The sequence below is a fragment of the Grampus griseus genome, assembly GCF_964374135.1.
Source record: "Grampus griseus genome assembly, chromosome: 6".
Lineage (NCBI taxonomy): Eukaryota > Metazoa > Chordata > Mammalia > Artiodactyla > Delphinidae > Grampus > Grampus griseus.
Window position 1 is genome coordinate 22219166 of NC_139000.1, and position 21017 is coordinate 22240182.

The 21017-nt window shown below is 43.5% G+C and overlaps 1 protein-coding gene across 2 annotated transcripts in view; it reads left to right on the top strand.

The window, feature by feature from the left end:
- Window positions 1–915: 915 nt before the first annotated feature.
- Window positions 916–21017, top strand: part of LPAR1 (lysophosphatidic acid receptor 1) — a 162698-nt gene continuing 142596 nt past the window's right edge. The window contains exon 1 of one of the 2 annotated variants that reach the window (XM_082656839.1): window positions 916–983. The gene's annotated coding sequence lies outside the window, so the exon portion shown is untranslated. Of the gene's footprint in view, window positions 984–1270; window positions 1374–21017 lie in introns of those variants that run through there. The other variant, XM_082656840.1, reaches the window with a different exon arrangement.

The following is a 21017-nucleotide window of genomic DNA, read 5'->3' on the forward strand; positions in this document are numbered from 1 at the left end:
ACTCAGAAATGGAAACGTGTGCACCTTTCCGGCAGCAAAATTGACTCTGCGTTCTTTGCAGCCTCGACTTGAAGGCTGCACTGGGAGAAACTCTGTGCCTCCGGGAAAGTTTGGAAACGGAACTACGAGAGAGGCCAGACATCGGGGATTTTGCGGGCCCTGCGATGTCTTCCAGAGGTTTTCAAGTGGGGAGAGAAGAGCGACGAAATGAAAATGCAACGTGTAGGAGAGGCCGCCCGAGTCCCGCAAGTTGCCGGTCGCAGAGGTGAGCACGGGAGCGGGTGGGGATGGAGATCCGGAGCTGGAGGCCGTGGGTCTCCAGACGCGGGTGGGTCCCCAGACGCGGGTGGGTCCGATCCGGGTGGGGGGCGGTGGGAAGATGATGAATGGGAGGCTTGGGCTACCCTCCGCCCCCGCCCCTGCAGGCGGGGCGGGGAGTCCGGCAACTGGATGGGGTAGGAGGAGCACAGAGGGTAGGGGCTCTGGGGGCGTCGCGCCAGGTAAGGGAATGAGCCAGGGGGAGGGAGTCGGGGGTGTGGGAGTTGCTGACTTGTGCTACGTGGAGCCTGCAGAAAAGAAAGAAGGCGGAGGAAGAAGGGGGCAGGCGTCCGCCCTGCTCCCGCGGCCCTCCCTCGGCGCCCCCCTCCCCCGCCGCCCTGCCAGCGCGCCAAAGCCGGAGCAGTCGGGGCCGAGCGGCGGCTGACGCTCCCGGAGCCGCGACGCCCCTGTCCCCCAGCGGAGCCTGCCGGGATCTCGGGCGGCCTGGGCCCCGGCGCCGCCGAGCCCTCCCCTGCCTCCCGGCCGCGCGCGCGGGACCCCGGCGGGGTGGGCGCAGGGGGCGGCCCCGCTCCGGGCGACGGCCGAGGGGCGGGCGGAGGGCCGGGCTCGGCGGGCCGCGGGGCGGGGGCTGCGGGGATTGACCGCGCAGCCTGAAGCCAGCCCGGGGGCGGCGGGAGCCGGACGCGCGGCGGCGACGGGCGCAGGTAAAGGGACTGGCGCGGCGCGGGGTGGCGCGAGGGGACGGTGCCTTCTGAGCGCGGAGCCAGCTTTCGCCGGGTCCCTTCCGCCGCCAAAGGGCGCGCTGGGATCGCGCTGTCCTGCGGCAGACGGGCTTTGTGGCTGTGTGTGTGTGTGTGTCTGTGTGTGTGTACGCGCGCGCCTGTGCCGGGTGTGGGTGGGTGTGCATGCTCGCGGGCCGACCTGCAGGAGGCGAGGCGCTCTTGGCCTCCCCAGCCAACCAGTTGATCGAGCCCCGGGAGGGAAGTGGCCGCAGCCGCCCGGGCCGCCGCCCCTCCCGTCTCCCAACCGGGTCAGCGCTCCCCGGGGCCCACGCTGTGCCCCGTGCCAGCGGCCGGGACCCGCCCAAGTGACACGTAGGTGGTCTCCGGTTACCTGGGTCTGGGTGGGGGCCCGAGCTGGCAGGCGGGAGGCGCTCAACATTACCCCCAAGCCGCGTCCCGGTGGACGTGGACCGCCGGGGGTCCCCGCGACCCGCAGCGCCGAGCTTCCCCACCACTTGCTTCTCACCGGCCACGCAGCGGTCTCTCCCCGCCTGAGGACTTTAAACTTAAGTTTCTGTCCGGACGTCTAACAGACACGTTTATCAAGTAACTGGGGACTCTAAAGCAAGGGAGGGACCTGGCTTTGAGTTCGTGGTTTTGAAATAGACGGGCTCGTTGTGTGTGTGTGCGCGCGCGCGTGTGCGCAGGACTAGTTTGTTGTGAATGGATTTATCATTTATTCTTGTTTTTCTTTGCTGCCATTTGGACTTTGATGTGTAAGAATGACGGTATCCAGGACTTGTTGCTGTCTTCAGTCCGGGGCCTGAGATTGCTGCTTTCTGCTGCTACTTCTCTTTTTTTTGTTGTTGAAATCTATGGAGGTTTCCTAAATGTGGGTTTCCAGTGAGCGCCGGCTTGTTAAAGTTTCTCTATGAACGCGTTGTTTCCCATTGGAATAGATACATATTTACAAACATGAATCTTGAAAACAGGTGACTGCAGTTATGAGAGCAAAATCCTCTATTCCTTCGGGCTTTAACAGTCCGTGATTTTCACCTATTTGCATTAAGTGTCGTTTGCCCAGCCTAAACATAACTGTGAAGCAGGAGGTCTGTTATTCAAAGCTTGCAATTCGGGTTAGAGGGAGACCGTGCTGGTTTAAAACTAAGTTCTTTTTCCTAAGAAACTATTTCCTTGTCAAAGAAGAGTAGTAAGCCCCAAGGAAAAAGGGTGTGTACTGAAATTTGGACCGAATTAAATTGCATTAACACACACATGCATAATGTCATCCATTTGTTTCTGCCCTTGATTCTCCAATTCTGGGGAGGCCGGAGCATATTTGCCCCAAAAGCAAAATTGTGAATAACGATCAGCATTATTAAGGCTGCATTTTTCTTGATACCATTTAATTTGAGGATAAAGAAGCCAAGTAGCCAGAGAAAGAGGTAGTGTGTGGCGGGAAGGCCGGGCTGAGGGGCCAGGCAGGAGGACTGGGTTATCATAATCTGATCCCACAGACACACCACGTCCCCTAGTGGTGCGACTTTAGCCGGTTAGGTCAGCTGGTCCTCCTTCTTGGTGTACTCATCTGGAAAATGGAGGGGTTTGATCATCTCTGCTGTTCCTTCCAGCTCCCCCCACAACACTACAAACTGGAGGGTGGTTATCCCATGTTAGAACAGTAGGGAGAGAGTAGAGGGAAGTGTCAACTGTTAGTCTGGGAGGTAAGGGGGAGGGCAGGAAGGCCAAGAGGGTTGAGGAAAAGCAGCAGTGGGAGATGCCTGGAGGGGGAAGAACCTGGAGCTGGGAGTCGGTTCTCCCCTGTTTTTTCTTTCCTCCTGCACAAGGACATCAATAATACCACCCTACCCCACCCCAGTCAGTCTTCCACTACCCGTATTGTTTAAAGTGGGTGAGCTACTTAACGTTAAAATTGACTTGGAGTCTGTAGTCTGACCTGGCCAACTTCCCATTTGCATCGTTGTCTCTCAAGAGATGAGCTGCAGCTCAGTGCTGAGCGCACTCAGTGGATCTCAGAAATCTCTGCGAGTGATGGGAAAAGTTACCAGACGTGGGAATGTAAGTGGCAGCCCTTTCAACACCTGAGTTTGAAACGTCTGTTTTTATTTGAAGCTAATCTTTTCTGAAAAGTAATTTGATTTAAAAGAAGATTCTACCACAGACTTCTCAAGGTTTTACTGAATCTGTTCTGACTGTTAGACCTACTGGAAAATTCAAAGCAAGTAAAACTCTCACTTGCTAAGTCTTTTTGATACATAGTGACAGTCAGTCTGAGGTTCATGATTTTTAGGCAGGAGAATCTTATTTCAAATGCTTAGTAAGGAAAGTTGCAACCTGAGTGGAATAGACTATCATTTTCACTGGGACGCTCAAAGGGTCCAAATAACAAGACCTGAGATTTAGTTTGAGGTCACGATTTTAATATCTGTGCTTGATGTGTGGCCTGTCTCCCTTTTCTTTAATTTTTTTTTTTTGGGTACCTATATGCATACACACTTGAGGAACATGGTGTATTTTAAAAGTGAAGTGTGATGTAATAAAACTTGGTTTAAAATTTGAAAGCTTGCTCTGGCCTTGCTAACTCAGCATCTTATTTGGTTTCTAATGTTTACATACCACGCTATGTTCCAAATCCCTGTAGTGTTATTTAGCTATCTCATGGAGAGCTATCATGGATGCCTTAGAAAGTTGGGAGAAAAGGAGGAAATTTTGATCGGATAAGCAGTTACTGCATTCCTTCGACGGTGGCAGATACAAGGATGAGAGAAAGGAGGCTCTAGAAAGAGCTGCAGTACAGAGGGAAAAGATGCAGCTAACTTCAATATATAGCAGCTGGGTTGCATAACTAGGCGGCAGCTGTAGAATCTAAGAAACTTGGCATGCCAGGCAATGGAAAATTAAATTCTGTCTCTGGGGCAGACTTCACAAAAGGGACTTGAAGGATGAAAATGATGTGTCTCTTAAAAGATGAATGGTGGGGAGTGAACTATGTAGTTGGAGTCTGGAGTAATGGAGGCTGGAAAGATACAAGGTGATAAATTGTGGGGACCTTGGCTGTTATTTTAAGGAATTGTACTACCTAGGGACAGGGAGGGGGAAGTACAGTTTAACCCCACAACGCAGGAAGGCACTGAGTCACAAGTACTGGGCATAGAGAGGACTGAAATGATTGAGAGGTGCCTGGGCCCTGATTCCATCACATACCCTCGTAACTCATGCCGAGTGAGTTTCAGGGCGCTGCTGCCAGCTTATCCAGATTATAGAAAGGTTACAGAATAAAGAATATGCAGTTTCTTCACCCGTATTGCCCCCAAATTGATAGTGGCCTTTTGAGAAATATAATTTAGTGAAAATTAATGATGTTATTGTGTTACATCTGGACCTTGCGAGGCCCTTGCAGCATGTGGGTTAAAATTGCTCCCCAGGCTCAGAGCTGACCAAGAAAGCATTCTGTTTTGTTTTTGTTTAGGGAAGGGCCTGCTAGTTAATGCTAATTGAAACGTGAATCTCATGGCAACCGACATTCTTGACTGTGTGTATGTTATACATAGTATTTCACAGCGGTTGAATATTTGCAGCACAGAAGAGAATTATTATTAGTTTAGAAATGGGGTTAACGCCCTTGTAAAAGGTAAGGGGGTGATGTTGGGGAGAAGGGAGAAGCACCCTTGGTGTTGCAGCGAGGGCTGACACACCACGAAGATCCTTTATTAAGTTTAACCTCCAATAGAAGTCGCTCGCCCAGTGCGGTAGATGAATGCTTCTCTGGGAACCTCCTTTCTGGTCACCTGCCTCTTTTGTTGTTGTTGTTGTTCTTTCCCCTAACTGTCCAGAGCGAAGGTGTATAGCTCATTATCTCTCAGACAGGAAGAATCTCTGTGGGCTCCATTTGGGAGAGACTTCCAGCAACTCTGGAGGTTTCCTCTCACACCGCAATACCTCTGTGTCAAAGGTGGGAGTGGGTGGCCTTTCAGCTGCATGTCAGAGGTGCAGCTGATTTGAGTAAGTCCTCTAATTGCCTTAGAATCTGGAGGTGCTGGGCTAATAAGGAGACAGATGATGAAAGGAGATTAGGTCAGCTGCTTTTTACTGTCTTCTGAATACAATTTGAATGATCCTCCCAGCAGTTTGTTTTATCTTCTGCAAGGGAACTTGGGTTTGGCACGTTTAATCAATTAATTAAATTAGTTAAGTTGAAGTAACTCAAAGTTTTTTGGTTTTTTTTGGGGGGGGGAGGGAGAGTGCTGGTTTTGGTGATTTTATTTAAATTCCCTGGCTTTTTTTTTCTATCAGGTTGGTATGATTTCAGAGTAATGTTGTTGTTACTATTATTGACCTGGGGGTGTGGGGCAAAGAAAATTGTCTCAATCCTTGGACGTTGGCTCCTGTCATCTGATCAGTACTGTAGAAACTTCAACTTTGAAGCTCATGTAACATTCAAATTTCTTTCAGAAATGAGAGGACTGTTTTACTACATGTGTGGATTTAGGCTATAATTTATTTGATTTTTGTGGTACTGTTTTTAAAAAAAGTGGTGTAAGGACAGGGTAGACTCTTAACTTTAGTCCAGTGCTAAAACAAATAACGTGTAAGCCTGAATGAGGTAGATCAGGTTGTGTTTGTTTTATTTAATATGGAGATAAAGGAAAGGGATTTCAGAACCAGCCTCTTTCTCTGAAAGAGAGAAAGTTGGACTAATAAAACCTGGTTATGGATCTCTTTGGGGTGGGATTTCCAAGGTTGAAACTGTTGTTAAAGGAACTCTTGTTCATTATGGCCATTGGGTGTGCCTTGGCTTCTTAAGGTTTAGGATTCACTGTACAGAGAGGGCTACTGTGAACCATTCCTTTTTAGCAAGTTTTCTTTTTTCCCGTTTTCTTAAATCTCAGAACAATAGACTGGATTCGATTTCATGTAAGTCTGCTATACTCAACTTTCTTCCTCTATGTTTAAGCGGTTCTTCTTGACCATTCCCCAAGCTGCCTTCATTCTGAAACTTGGCCCTAACAGAAGGATACTCCTGGCTCTTTGGAAGGAGCAATGATTTGGTGGCAGAGGAAACAAGTTCTGTTCTACCCCTAGCAGCACTGAACTGACCGTCTCCTATAACCCAAGCATTGTGCTAGGTGCTAGATGGAGGCAGGGAGGGGGGATGAATAAGGCAGGATTCCTACCCTCCAGTAGGAGCTGAGCTTACAGACATATTAACAAATGATGATTGCAATTCAGTGTGACAGGGCGATAAGCTCAGGGCACTGTGGGAGCACCAAGCAGGGGCACCTGACCCTCAGGGGCATGGGGTGGGGGTGAGGGTGAGGGAAGGCTCCTAGGAGATTAAGATCTGGGAGGGACCTAGGAGATAAAACAAGAAACACAGAAGAGAAAAAGGTAATCAAGATAGAGGAAATCAAGGGGCTTTTAATTTCCAGTGTTGTTATTGCTGAATGAGTTGAAGTTCCATTCTTTTTTTTTTCTTTTTTTTTTTTTTGCGGTACGCGGGCCTCTCACTGTTGTGGCCTCTCCCGTTGCGGAGCACATGAACCCGTGTCCCCTGCATCGGCAGGTGGACTCTCAACCACTGCGCCACCAGGGAGGCCCAATTCTTTTTATATCTATAAAATAAGAATAGGCACTGATATTATCTGGTTGCTAATTCTAGTTTTCGTTTACTTGTTCCTTAATCTTTAATTTGTTCATTTATTCCAGATGCAGTAGATATTTGTTGCACACCTACTAGGTACTGGGGAACAGTAGGAAACAAGACACAGAAGGTCCCCTCTCTCGAGGAGCTTGCATTCTATCATATTATGTTCATGACTGAAGTTCTTTTGAAACATCTTCAGACATGGAGCATGTTTGTTGAGTTTCAACTTTAGGAATGTTTTCTTCAAACTAGGCCCGGTGTTTTCAGGTCAGTTAGCTTTTCTTAACAAGGTGAGAAGAGATGGATCCTGGTATTCTCATTTTCGTTTTATAAACTTGAAACATTTTTGCCCAGATTTACCTCTTAGTTGTCAAGTCTAGAGATAGACGTAACTGTGTCTTATCTGTAGCCCTGCCTTGCTTCCTTCTCATTTCAGATATTCTCACTTTTGACGCAATTTGTGTTTGAGGCTCTATAGTCAGTTGATAACTTGCTTCCTAGAATAATCCAAACCTAGCCTTGCTGGGAAGTCAGACCTATTTTGAGGTCATGCCACAGTGAACTCTGCTTGGTTAATGCATTTTACTTATCCTGTTTAAGTCACTCGGCTATGAACACAGTAGAAAGTGTTCTCACCAGAAGATAGCTGCATTCATTTATAGAAAGATGGGGGTTTTGTAATGATTCAAATGATACAGATGTGTCTAAAGTAAATGTAATATCCCTCTGCTCTTTCTAGCTTACCCATCTGATGTAACCAACCCCTCTGTCATGAATTCGTTACGTAGCCTTCCATAATTGTACTTCTGCTTACACAAACCTAACGTTCGTGTTTATATATATTGATGCATGTGGGGTATGTGTCTGTGCGTGCATGTGCTCTCTCTTGCCTCTTTTCGTTTTGGAGAGCCTGTGATTGAGATTGCCACCATGGGCCAGACGTTTGAGGTCCCAGGAGCCTGCATGGCTCTTCCTGAATCGGTGCAGCGTGCTATGAGGAATTCCCTGGTGGTCCAGTGGTTAGGACTCCACGCTTTCATTGCAGGGGGCACGGGTTCAGTCCCTGGTCGGAGAACTAAGATCCCACAAGCCGTGTGGCCCAGCCAAAAAAAAAAAAAAAAAAAACAAAAACAAACACAAAAAAGGGTTCTTGTCCCAGAGATGGGAAGGTTGGGCTATTATGAATGGGAAAGAAGAAAATGATTTCCAGCTGCGTGACAACCAAGACAACAAATATCATTGCCCCAGAATGTTATTTCCACCAGGACTCTGCTTCATCCGGGTGTCTGGCGAGGGAAGGCGGGGCATTTAGAAGCACGTGGTGGGTATCTGCGAACCTTTTGTTAGGTGCAAAGCAAGGCAGCTGGGGAGGGCCTATCAACTGCTTCTAGAGCAGAGCAGATAGGGGGAGTTACTCATTATAGGCAGGTTTCGTCATGGGAGCATTAAACGAGGCCCCCCTAGCAGTCGGCAATCAGCAGGTGATAAGGATGGAGAGTTTTTAACCCAGGGAGCAGCACAGCTGAAATAGAATTGCCTTTTGTTAAGGGGCTGCTTTGCCATCTTGGACTATGATTTGTTGGGAGAGGGATTATTGTCATGTCGAGAAAAGGAGGAATTCATTCTGTACCCGGTATTTATTATAATTCCACAGAGAACGGCTTGCTTTACTTTCTGAGTAGACACAGAGACCCAGAGGTTCAAAGGCTAGGGCCGGATGACTTGGCTTTTCCAAATTCAGTAGGCTCTGTGCTCTCCTCCCTTTATCCGAGACCCTGTCAGTTCAGTTTCATGCAGCTAAAATCTCTGCACGCTTATGAGATTCAGTCCCTGTGCCTGGCTGAGGACACTACAGTACAAAAATTAAAAAAGGAAAAGCAACTACCAAGAGAGGATGGTTCCCTGCTCTCAACCAGCTTCTAGACATGGAGAGGCATGGATACAAATGCCTGAGATCACGCAGACAGTGATAAATATTGTAAACCGAGGTTTAGACAAAGTGCCCTCTGAACATCTGAGGATGGAGAGAGTAACTCTACCTTGGAGTAGAGGAAACATTTGCAGGGGGTTTCTGGCCTCAATGGGCAAGTGGGCTGAGAAGCTCATTCCGTGCAGAGGAGTCATATCGAAGGCCCGGGAGCTGCATGTGAGTGATGGGTTACAATTTGTGGCTGAGTGGTGGTATGCTTTGGGTCAGTCTTTTTTTTTTTTTTTTTTAATTAATTAATTAACTTTTGGCTGCGTTGGGTGTGTTGCTGTGCACGGGCTTTCTCTAGTAGCGGCAAGGAGGGGCTACTTTTCATTGCAGTGCGCGGGCTTCTCACTGCGGTGGCTTCTCTTGTTGCAGAGCACGGGCTCTAGGCATGTGGGCTTCAGTAGTTGTGGCTCGCGGGCTCTAGAGCACAGGCTCAGTAGTTGTGGCGCATGGGCTTAGTTGCTCTACGGCATGTGGGATCTTCCCGGACCAGGGCTCGTACCCGTGTCCCTTGCATCGGCAGGCAGATTCTTAACCACTGCGCCACCAGGGAAGCCCTTTGGGTCAGCCTTGAAGGGCCAACAGAAAGGTGCAGGGAGCTTCTGGGGACAAAAAAGGGCACGTCGATGCCATTAGCAGAGAGCAGGGGCATGAGGCTATGAGGATTGTGTCAGTGAGGCATGCTGGTTTTAGGCGTGTCTAAAGCTAAGGAGGCAGAGATTTTCAGCTGGTAGCTGGAAATTTGAGCTTGCAACTTAGCTGAGAAGCTAAAGCGTGGCAGTATTCAGGAGTACTTGTTATATGTCAGAGTAAATACCAGTGAAATTGATGTGATAAGGTGGAGAGAAGTTTTAGAGTGAGAAAAGTGATATATACTCAGTGGGTTTTTAAAAATGATTAAAAAAATTCCTCCCAGCTTTATTGAAGTGTAATTGACAAAACTAAGATATTTAAAGTGTACAATGTGATGATGATGTCCGAACACATTGTGAAAGGATCCTCTCCCATTGATATAAGTACTAGGTGTCTTAACAAGGACAGTAAGTCATTTTTTGATTCTTCAGGTGCTTTTTCTATCCAGCAGGTGCTTAAAATAGTTTTGTAGGTTGTCAAACATTCAGTGAACATCCACTATGGCTTCTCTGATGAGGTGGTCCTGGTATGATACAAAGGAGATGGAATTTCAGTTTGATGTTCCTTTGAGATGAATAAAAGCTTCCAAAACAATCCATTCAGGCAAAGGAAAAAAACATCCTGAAAAGAATTGGAAGATTCTTGGTGATTTGGGGCCTGAGTGGAGTTGCAAATATAGTTTTAGTTTACTGCTGTACTAACAGCATTGAGTATCATATTACTGTCATCACTGTAGTAAAAGACAAGCTGAAAAACTTCTCAGCCTAAAGCCCGGACTTTGAGAAACCCCAGCAAGTTTGCCATGGGGGTGTATACACTCTGGTCAAGTAAATTTAAGCTTTAATTGCTTGATGAAGGTTAAAAATAACATACAGTAGAACTTTGCTCTTTACCTGGTTACAAAAAGATCTTTTCCAATTAAAAATGTACTTTCATTTCAGGAAATTATATTGGCATGCCTTCTTGCAGTAAGATAGAGCAAAGATAATCTGTTCTCAGCCTTTTTCTCTCTAAGCCATTATGATTCTTTAAAATTATACTCATTTCCATTTGAAAGTTGTAAAAACAGTACATGCTCATTTTGGAATTTGGCAAGTCCAGGAGATTCATCCGTAGTTCCACTGCTCAGGGATAACTTCCTTATTCCATTTTGGGATAACTCTTGCAGTTTTTAAAATATTTGATCTTACTGAATATTTGTAGCATTTTGCTTTGTATCATAAGTACACATGGCATTAAAATCTTTTACGTTAATTTTCCATTGACCACGTGATAGTCACAGTATTTAATAGGTATCATATTTAATCATTTCCTATCTCTGTTTGCTTCTTTATTCTTTTAAGAGTTTTTGCTTCTCTGCCCATCTTTAGGTACTCATGTTCCCAGAGTTCTATCCTTACTTTAAACAAGAACCATGTATGGACTTACCTACAGGGTAGACTGTGGTTTCTAGCCCTTTGCCATCGACTGTACCCTCTTGCTGGAATGCTCTGTTTCCAGGCATCCATATGGTTGCTTTGTCATCATTTTCACATCTTAACTCAAATGTCACCTCTTAGTGTGGCCTTCTCTAATGATCACTACATTTAACATTGTATAACCCTTCCCATTTACCGAGCTTGCCTGTTATTTTCTTCTCCATTGCATTTATATTGTTTTTACTTCTTTGATGAGGGAAAGTATTAATTAAAAAAAAATTCCTGTTTTATTTACTGCCGTTTTCCCAGTGTAATACCCTTAGGGTAATACCTTGCATGTAGAACTCAAATATTTTGAATTAAAAATTTGTTTGAACTGAAATTTTCTGAATAAAAGAATCAATATATTTACCATCTCCACATGTTATAGTAAATAAGACACAGTCTCGATTGCATGGGATTTACAATCTAGTGAAGGAGACAGCCTCTGAACAAGTAACTCCAAGTTACTTGGAATTAGGGAGGAAAGCAGGGTCTCCTGGAAGTGTCATGGGGATTGACCTTGTCTGCGAGGGTAAGGAAAGTATCTCTGAGAAAGTGGCATTTATGTGGGGGCTTGAAAGGTGAGTTCAAATAGGTTAGTGAAACTGGGAGGTGAGAATAGAAGAGGCGGGAGACATTGATTAAAGAAAAAGATGGGCTGATTTGATGGGGAAAAAAATCAAGAAAATAGACAAAACTCTGGTTCTCACTTCTTGAGTTGATATTAGGTCATTTGTTTTCAATGAAGGAGTAGACATGGATCAACTTTGTTGTCATCTTTGACGTACATGACTTCATTTTCAATGATTTTGAAATAATGAGCAGTATTTTATTTTAAATTTTGAGTCAATCATTATTGAGGGAGGAGGAATTTTCATATAAAAGTCCCAAGGTGGCAGTTAAAAAAATGAAGATAGCTTAACTTCTATGTTTTGTGCTAATAGAATCACTAAAAATTTAAAACAGTACAGGGAAAGTGAACATTTTTGTTAATACCTGACTATTGGGAATGCAGCTAGCGGCTCAGTAGGACTTGGCTGCATATTGCTTTATTGCTTACGTAGAAACTTTTGCATAAATTATTGGTTTTATTTATCATGGTAATTAAGTGAGGTTTGTACAAGTTTTACTTATTGTGTATTAGGGATTTCTGTGTCCTGAGGATTGAAAAGAGCATGGTTTCTACAGGTGACAAGTGCAGATATGTTTATTAACTCAGCCACTATAGTAATATTATTCATATCCTCTATGTCCTGATTCTGTACTTGAGCTGTCACAGACTGATAAGAATGGTCCTTTAGTCTCTTTCTACAAATGGGCTTTTGTCAGTTTCTTGATAGCAATTTCTATGTGTTACCATAATATTAAATGCATAAAGATTACTGTTAGGCCTTTATTTTGTTTATCGATATAAAATAACCCTTTATGCGTTTGGAACTACGTGCTGCTATTTTCCTGATATTAATGTTCCCAGTGTTTTCTTCTTTTCTTTGTCTGAAATAATTTCACTCATCCTTCTGATTTTAAACTTTTGGTGTCTGTCATTTTGTTTCATATATTTTTGCTTATAAGCAACATTTAATTGGATTTTAACATACCTCTCAAAGGGAAACTTATTCCTTTAATATTTATTGTTATGGCCAATATGTTTGACCTTAATTCTTTAAGGTTTTTTTTTCTGAGAGGTACTGTGAAAAGCACTGGTTTACTTCTTCCCACCAGTATTTAGCTGCATGGCTCAGATAAATTACATAATGTCTCTAGGACTACAGTTTTTATTTGTAAAGGAACATGCATACATAGATTTTCAATCAATCCTTTAAAAGTGCCTCGTACACTGAACAAATTAGCTGACACTATTATTGTCGTTGTTGATGGATTGAGTCATATGAAATTGTTATTTGACTGCTTTTGACCTATAAAAACGGCAGTTTCCTACGGTTCAATCTAATATACTTTCTGGACTTTATTTTCTGTCTTTTTCTATGTATCATTTGTTTCATATATATAAACTATTTTTAAATGGCCAAATCTAGTTTCCACTTTACTAGTGATTATCTCTGTTTTCCAAATACATTCATGATTCTGTGTTTCTCTGGTTCCCAAAGTCAAAGAACTGAATAACTTTTGATCCCACTCCTCCGCACAACAGAGAATTTAGTATGCCTTTATTTTTTTTGCCTTCTTGCCACTTCTCAATTTCCATCATATTTATATATATACACTATATATATATTTCAGCGTATAGCTTAAATTTTAAGTGTAGACTTTAGACTCTTGTATTCTAGTTTGTAATAAAATCTGCAGCAGTATTTTGTGTGTGTCTCTAGTTAGTTTTGACCCTCATTTGCACTTGGGGTCCCCTTGCTTATTCTAGTTTTAAAGGTGCCTCCCATGTAGTTGGGGTATGTCCTCATCTTTATCGGGCCAGTTGTATCTTCTGCGTTCCTGAGTTGGACTCAGAATTTTTTCTGCATTCATCAGAGCATCTGACTTGTTGAATTTCCAAAGGTGCAGTGCGAGTCTTTCAGGTTCATGTGGTTCAAGAATTTTCTTTTTACCTATCCTTCACAGAGTTAGTGGAAATAATGCCTAGATTTTGGCTTTTCCCTGCCTCTTTCTAGTACTGCTGCCAGTTTTGCCATTTTGTGCACGTTTTTGAGCAGTTTGGTGGGAAGTTGGGAGGAGTTGTATTGGGACATTCAGTTCAGTGGCTTTCCAACGTTTTGGACCATGACCCATAGTTAGAAAGGGTCATATATATATGAAGAAAATGACAGTTTCATGCAGCTTACTACATATAATAAGCATGATCCCCCCCCCATTTCTGTTATAATCTGTTCGTTTTCATTTAAAAGAAGTGTTGGTCATAATTTAGAAGTTTTGAAAACACTGATCTGACTGTGAAGGGTGGTTTGAAAAACACTGATCTAGTTTGTTGCTGTTCTATGTGGAATTAGGATTATTTATTATTCTACAGGTCTTTATTATATACACAGTACCAGTTCTTATGCTAATAGTTGGACTAGAGTGGGGAATAAAGCAGTGATCATCACTGGGGGCATGAAACAGAGTCCAGTGGGAAGGAGGATATTGACCAAATGAGCACCCAGATATATATGGACAAACGTGATGAGTGTTACAAGGGAAAAGCACAGGGAGTTTCAGAAGAAATTAAATGGGGAACCTCATCTGACTTTGGGGTGATTCAGGATTTCCCTAAGTGACGTTTGATTAGATCTGCAGAATGAGAAGGGGTTAACTCAGTGAAGGGTCGAGGTGGGGTGTGTGCGGGATTGTAGAGTCATGGAAGAACTGAGTAACGTAAGCAAAATAAAGTACTGGAAGTGAACGACAGATGGAAGGCAGACCTTTTTGTTAGATGAGTTGGCATTTTTGTGATACTTAGTGGGCCTTCCTGTTTGTGGCCTTGTTTTCAAAAGTCAAAGAGGAATAGAAAGAATATTTGGGGGGAGGTGGGTGCCAGTGTGTTTGAAGCAGTTTTGTATTATAGCAGTTTTGTGTATTGGTAAATAATAATAGCATTTGTTGCAGGTATGCTCTGCACTAGAAACTGTACAAAGCTCTGTGTGGATGTAGAGAAGTAGTTTTGGTTGGATTAAAAAAAAATCCTACGTAGTGTAATTACCAATCTAGTAGCTATGCATAATTTGTGAGAAAGTAGAGCACTGAAGTTAAGTGTTAGTAAGTGGAGATCTGATGACTGAATGAACATTTCATAGCTTCTTAGTGATTTTTTAAATAATGGTTTGGAATTATTGCTGTGTTAGGATTTTTATTTTTTATTTCCTTATTTTGTCATGACAGGGCTTTAGGGTTCATTCCCCTGCCCCCTTTTTAAAGCTGGGTGAAGAGTTCTAAAATATTTTAAATTGGATATCCATACATTAGTGGACTGATTGAGACTAAGTAAGACAGGCGACCATAATTCAAGTACCAGTTTCCCCACCGCTGTCCATGGGGCCTTTGACAGGACCCACCCTTTCCAGGCCTCAAGGTCCTTGTCTTGAAATAGAAGATTCAGAATAACGTGCACAAATCATTCTCTCCATCGTGTTATGCAGTGACTTCATGCTTTTTATTTTCAACTTTGCTCTGGCTGTTTCACCTTCAAAGAATTGATGTTCTTGTGCCACTGAGTTAATTTAGTCTGACAAGCTCAAGCTAAACATGGGAGAACTCCAGGTATTTACATCCTTACTTGTATCGTAAAGGGAGGCTCAGGTGGTACAAACATCTTGACATTGGACACCAGCACTGATACTTCTGGAAACATGAAGAGTGGGCAAAGATGAAGACTTTCCTGAGCAAATTCTTGAGACTTTAGCATCATAGTTTGTAGTTTGCCCACACTTGAAATTACATTGGTGTTTAACCTTTCAGGTTCAGTGAGGGTGAAAATAATCATTATCTTAGGTTTATATGCTGGATGCTTGCTTTAGGGGAAACGTGTAGTATCTAAATTGTTATACATAATCCACATTTTATAAAAACCCATTGAACAGTAGTGATGTTATGTCAAAGAAATTTAAAGGGCTAAGGAATCCCCATGGAAGACTGATTCAGTTATAATGACTATTCCGAGTTTAAGGAATATTGGACAAGGATTGGGTTTTCTGTGAAAGGGAATGAGAAGTACTTGGCAACTCAGCTTTTCTTACCAGTGTGTTAAATCAGTTGATTAAAATACATTAGTTTTGGTAATTTCAAAACAGTTTTCAGTCTTCCACTTTCACTTACAAGTACTTTATTTCACTTGTTCTTATTTTTGAGGAAAATGTATTTGAGGAAACAAAAGATAAGATTCATGCTTTTTCTTTTTGAGCACTACCTAATTCCTCATTCATAATAAATATTTATTCAGGAAGTCCAAGTAACTGTGGGTATTCTACTTAGTGTGTTTTGGTATTGCTTCATCAGCTTATATGCCTTTATTTGCTGTTGAATATCTTCTCCTTAAGCTGATACTATGTGGAAACCTGGCCAGGACCTCAGGCTCCCCGTCTGGGACAAGGCAGAGGCAGGTCACACAGGCGGTGTTTGGGAGCAGGTTGGGCATAGGTCCAGGCACGTAATAGGTATGGATGTTGCTCAAGGCTGGTTCTAAGAAGTAGGTTGGATTAGAAGGGGTTGGAGTCATGGGGTTAGGTTAGGTTCAAGGCTGACAGAGTCAGGGAGATGCACAGAGTGTTCTCATGCACCACCTAGTATTTTTTTTTTCATTTTTGCTGTACGCGGGCCTCTCACTGTTGTGGCCTCTCCCGTTGTGGAGCACAGGCTCCGGACGCGCAGGCTCAGCGGCCATGGCTCACGGGCCCAGCCGCTCCGCGGCATGCGGGATCCTCCCGGACTGGGGCACGAACCCGTGTCCCCTGCATCGGCAGGCGGACTCTCAACCACTGCGCCACCAGGGAAGCCCTGGGCTTATTTTAATACAGGAAGGATGCACAGAATTTTTTACCTACGCAAACCCCTTTCTTTTTCTGTTTTCATCACATTTTGATGGTGGAGTAACTCAGCTGGTAGAAGAATTTTCAGCAAACACATGTTAAAGTATTTAAAGCTATCGAACGCATCTAAAAATGTTTGTTTTTATGTAAAACGCTGTTTAGAGTATTCTTAAAAAAGTTTTGAAAATTATTTTTGAAACCACATATGGCAATATTTAAATAAATCAAACCTGTTATATTTTTCATTTAATCATGTTAGTTTTATGGTCTATTCCCATTATGGTCTATTTTATGATGTAATTCTACCTAGAGGTAACAAATGTGTTTTTGTTTCTACTGACCAATTTCTACCTATTGTTATATGTGATAATGTAGTCTGAATCATTATATTTTTAATAGCTTAATAGTAATCCATTAAGTTGTTAAACTATTTTTCATTCAAGTATTGCCCTAGTTTTGGACATTTAGTTTGTTTCTCATTTCTTTGCTATTTTATTTTATTTTATTTTTTGCTATTTTAAAAAAACACTGCACCCAACAACTATCTATGTAATTTTCTGAGACTAAGAGTGAGATCACTAATTTGAGAATAGTATCATTTGGTTTCCAAGTAGGTTTAGAATAAGCAAAACTTTTAAAATTACAAAGGTAGTATGTGTTCATTGTAGAAGACAAAAGAAAATATAAAGAAGAAAAAAAGTTGTTATAATCCCCGCCCAGAGATCTCCAGTATCAACTTTATGGGATATTTCCTTCTGATATTTCCTCTGCACATTTTACTAGTTGGTTGAAATCCTGCTGAGTACAATGAGTATACTGTCTTTTGTCTTAATAGTATATCATAATTAGAGGTGACCTTAATTCCATTCAGAAGCTCTACTTCACTGCGGTGAACACCTTTTTCTGTGTTTTGGATGATTTGTTTAGGGTAGATTCTCAGTTACAGAATGTACTATCTCAAAAGGTAGGGATGATTTTTTGACTAGTGGTGAAAAATGATTAAATCAATTTCCAAAACAATGATAACACATTATACACCTACCAATCAAGTTTGAGAAAAATTTAAAGATATTTGCATGAATGAAATGTAGGTTTGTAGAACTTGGAAAATGAGTAGAGCAATGGGAAGCTTTGATAATAATTGGTCTTGGATGACACTGAGTGCAACTGACCAGACCTTACTGGTGGATGTACTTCTTTCCACTGCGGGGATAGCCTTCATTCCTTTACAGTTCCGTGTCTAACGAACAGCATCTTGCAGCTTTCTTTGGTCCTGTACCCTCTGAGTGGACAGATTTTAATGTGCCATAAAATATTTTGCTTTTAACTGCATTCACTCTCTTGACTGATTGTGGAAAATTCCTGGTTAATATGCTTCTGCAAAAGAACTGGTTAACTACTAGAAAATGGAACAATTACTGGAAAAATGGATAGCAAAGGATTAAAAGCTAAATAGTATTTATACCTGTACTTGTTTGGTGTATATTACTCATATTAGTCCCCATAAGTTTTATTTTCCTCCAGATGCTAATTGGTCTTGAGGCCAGGGACAACTTTTGCTCTTTTGGGGGAAATTAAGTGTGCTTCCTTAAGAGATAGTTAATTTACCATTTCATCCATGACTAGAAGGAATCACATGTAATACAGTTCAATTTGATATTCAATTAATGGTCCCTTATTAGCCTTCACAGATACAAAGATGAGTAAGATGGAGGCCTTGTCTTCAAAAAACTCACAAACGGGAGAGGTGGGAACTAAATGAAAATACTGTGTGGTGAAAGAAGCGCTAGAAGTTAGTTACTTGAATATTTCCCTACTGAAGGGGAAGAAACTTACTTAATAAGCGCAGGAAGGAAATGCAGGAAGAGAAAGTGAGAGTGTGAGCTACGGGAGAGACCGAGGCAGAGGGTTCCCCTCAGGGTCCTATCCATGTATTAGGAAAAGGCCACATATTTCGCTGTCCTTGCTAGTAGGTGACACGAAGAGGGGACACAAACAACTGTATGATCCCAAAAGCCTGCAAGTATAAGGGCTAAACAAAGGGCACAACTCTTCATGGTGCTGGGAGGAGAGAGGATTTTATGAATGGTTCTTTAAACATTCAGTATGTTAATGTAATGAACAATGTCTCCAAACACAGTCTTTACAATGAATATAACGGTGGGGTTAGAAAGACAACAACAACGTTGCCCAGTAGGGGTCAATGGCATGATGCCAGAGTTTGTCTCGGAAAAGCAATTCTATGGGAGCTAAAGCAAGACAGTTCAGACAAGTAGCTCTTGGCTGGTGTAGCTCTGTACAAGGATAGACATTTCACATTCCTCGTGGAATAATGGGCTAGATGCCTTTCAGGATATTGCCTGTAAATGTTATTCCTTCAAAAATAATATTTTTGGTAAGTATTGAGTAGCAGTGAGTTCGAGGTTATACAGCTCGACACTGCATCCTTTCCTTGTACGCAGGTAAGTGGGGAGCTGTGTGCTTTAAGTGTCACCCCTGCTGGGCAGCAGGAACGAGGATCGGAATGCGACCACATGCTATGGGAATACCTACAGGCGTGCTCTGTCGTCTTTTCAGTTCAAGGAGTAGAAGGAACAGAAATGATGGCCCTGACGTTTTATGCCTTTGGCTGGAGTTTGCAAAACTGGCAGTCTGTGTGCTACATGAATTTGGCCCCATATGCATTTTCTTTGTTCAGTATAAGGTTTTAAAAGGTGACATAGCCAGGCAGGCATTATGACTGGTCCTAATCATGCAGAGTTGAGATCTGTTTTCGCTAGATACTTCATTTATTTATGATACCTGGTTGGTCCCTGGAGATGTTTGTATTCGTGACACCTGCCAAAGTATGATCACAGCATAATGTGAAGTATGTGTAACTTCCGAGGCAGCATAGAACAGGTAGTGATTACTCTGGGTGGGGAGGAGGGTCATAAAAGGTTTTGTTGAGAGGTGGTTCTGAGGCTGGGACTGGAAGGATGAAGTAGGTGTTTGCCAGGCACAGAGTTTGGGCAAGGGAAGGTGTTTCAGGAAGAGCCAAGCGCGTATGTAAAGACAGTTGTGTGGATCAGTATTATGTGTTAGGGCACTTTCGAGCAGGTCCAAAGTGCTGATGGTTCAAGAGGATGGGAGGTTATGGCTGAAGTGGGAAGTAGCTGGAGGGCTCAGTAGGCTGCGCTCAAGGATCTTGGACTTGAGGCAATGGGAAAACATGGAAGGGTTTATTAAAACTGACCATTGGCATGCTAGATATCTGTTCCAGGAAGATTAGTCTCCACACAGCTAAGGGAAATGGTGGTAGGGGGAAGGGACTTGGAATATCCTAGGGGAGATGATTAGGACCTGAATTAAGGCAGTGATAGTGGGTTTGGAGGGAAGGAGTCAGATGTGAAAGATGTTCAGGAGGAAGAATTGACACAATTTAGTGAATGGGTAGATATGGTAGACGAGGGAGAGTGGGGAGTAATGGTGAATGAATGGTGATTCCATTGACTAAGATGGAGAAGTAGGAGAGAGCAAGGAGGGCATGGGAAGTCTATGCTAGGGCTGCCATGACAAAGTACCACAAACTGGGTAGCTTAAACAATGGAACATTTTCTCATAACTGGAGGCTAGAAGCCCAGGATCAAGGTGTCGGCAGGGTTGGGTTTTTTTTGTTTGTTTGTTTGTTTTGTTTTTTTTGCGGTACGCGGGCCTCTCACTGTTGTGGCCTCTCCCGTTGCGGAGCACAGGCTCCGGACGCGCAGGCTCAGCGGCCATGGCTCACGGGCCCAAACGCTCCGCAGCATGTGGGATCTTCCCGGACTGGGGCACAAACCCGTGTCCCCTGCATCGGCAGGCGGACTCTCAACCACTGCGCCACCAGGGGAGCCCAGGGTTGGTTTTTTTTTTTGAGGCATCTCTTGGCTTGTAGATGGCCCCCTCCCTGTGTATCTTCATATGATCTTTCCTCTGTGTGCATATGTCTGTATCCCAATTTCCTCTTCTTCTGAGGACACCAGCCATATTGGATTAGCGTCCACCCTAAAGACCTCATTTTAACTTGATTACCTCATTAAAGACCCTATATCCAAATAAGGTCAGATTTTGAGGTACTAGGTGTTACGACTTCAACATATGAATCTTTGGGGACACAGTTCAGCCCCTAACAGGAAGGATGAGGAGTGTAGTTGGTACATGTTGAGTTTGAGATGCCTGTGGATGTGCAGTGGTGGTTCTGGAATGCGTTGAGAGATGTGAGAACACAGCTCAGAAAAGTGCTCCAGATTTGGTAGTTGAAACCATGGGAGTAGTTAGTGATCTTGGACCATGGTACCCAACCTTGTCTTATTTTAAGAATCACCTTGTTGGGGGAGCTTTTAAAATAAATCACATGCAGGGGTTCCACTTGAGACCCTCTGACCCCATCTTTGGGACAGACACGGGGGCAGCCACCTCGTGATTCTAATGTGCATGCAAGTTAGAGAGGAGTGTCTAGGGCATGTGATGGGTGAGCCAGAGAAGATGTATGAAAGAATGGCCCAGATCACTCAAGTGATGGCTGGAAGGGGAGAGCAGGGGGGGAAGGGCAGAATTTCAAGAGGCTTCTTGCCTGATGTCCACTGATTTCTCCGTGATGGTTGTGAATGTTATGGAGCTTATTTGAGAGGATTAAAGGCTTAGAAGAGCTACCAGGAGAAATGGAAGACAGCAAAGAGCAGTGACACCGTTAATGGCTGCTGTCGTGAGCTCTGCTGAGATGAGAAGAACTGATGAGCAGTGACATCTTCATCTTATCCATACATTTGCTCCATGGGGCCTCTGGAGGCTGTG